The sequence below is a fragment of the Antrostomus carolinensis genome, unplaced genomic scaffold, assembly GCF_000700745.2.
Source record: "Antrostomus carolinensis isolate BGI_N321 unplaced genomic scaffold, ASM70074v2 scaffold26732, whole genome shotgun sequence".
Classification (NCBI taxonomy): Eukaryota; Metazoa; Chordata; class Aves; order Caprimulgiformes; family Caprimulgidae; genus Antrostomus; species Antrostomus carolinensis.
In genome coordinates, this window is record NW_010299345.1 from 7,041 (window position 1) to 8,159 (window position 1,119).

The following is a 1,119-nucleotide window of genomic DNA, read 5'->3' on the forward strand; positions in this document are numbered from 1 at the left end:
CTTTTTTTTTTTTTTTTTCTTTTTTTTTATTACCAAGTCCACCCCAGGAGTAGAGAGGTGATTAACAAATTAACCACGGAAGGATAGCAAAACATTTTCTCCATAGGTTTCTTTACAGCCCCCGCAGATGAGGCTGCATGACAAATACCTGGGCCTGCACAGGGACAGCACCATCCCCACAAGGCAGCAGCTGCAGAATTGGCTTCAGGATTAGAATCTGCCAATTCTAGTTTTCCACAATAAACCCCAGACTGGTGGCGGGGTTCCCCACAAGATAGGAGCTCCGGATTCGCCTCAGCTCTGAAACCTGCCAATTTTGGCTTTTCACAACAAAACACAAAAGGCACAGGGGCACGGGTCCCCTCCAAACAGGAGCCTTTCAGCTCTGCACAAGCACCACATAACAGGAGCCTTACAGCTCTGCACACCCAAACCTGTTAATCACGTCCACAATTCTTACAACTTCTGCCATCATCTTTGCCATCGCTTTTGCCTTTTCCTCATCTCTTCTTACATACACATACACTTGCTGTACTTTTCTAACCAGTTTCTCTCAAATTTCTCACTATTCTCTGCCACGCTCCCCTTACTCTAACATTATCTGCACTTTCATTTTTTATTCTTGCTCTTTCTAGTCTGATACCGAGCTCTCTCCTCTGGCAGCTTGGACACCACCCACTCCATCTAGTAGAAGTACAATACCACTTTCTCTCACAATTGATACATGCACAGAAATACAAGCTTCACAACTGTTTTCATACACTAAACACAGGATTTCAAAAGGGAAATCAGATGGAGCTACATTAGAAAGGCGTTGGGGGTCTGGATGTTTTCAATTCAATAGCTAAAATCTTTTCTCCTCTAAAATCTGCCCCCCTTCGGACAGTAAGGTTGAATTCCAAACCAACGGTTTATATGATTTATACTCATTCACTCTTTGCCAAACGCTTCGCTTTTCTCTGGCCGAGCCTGTCGCCGGGGTACGGAACCGCAGATAGAGCTCCTCACTCGCTTCGCACTTTGACAGTGCGTCTCATCCACTCTCACTCACACAGCAGCAGCACAATAGCAACAGTCAAAACGCAAATAGCCGTACAATATCGCATAACAGCGGGGTCC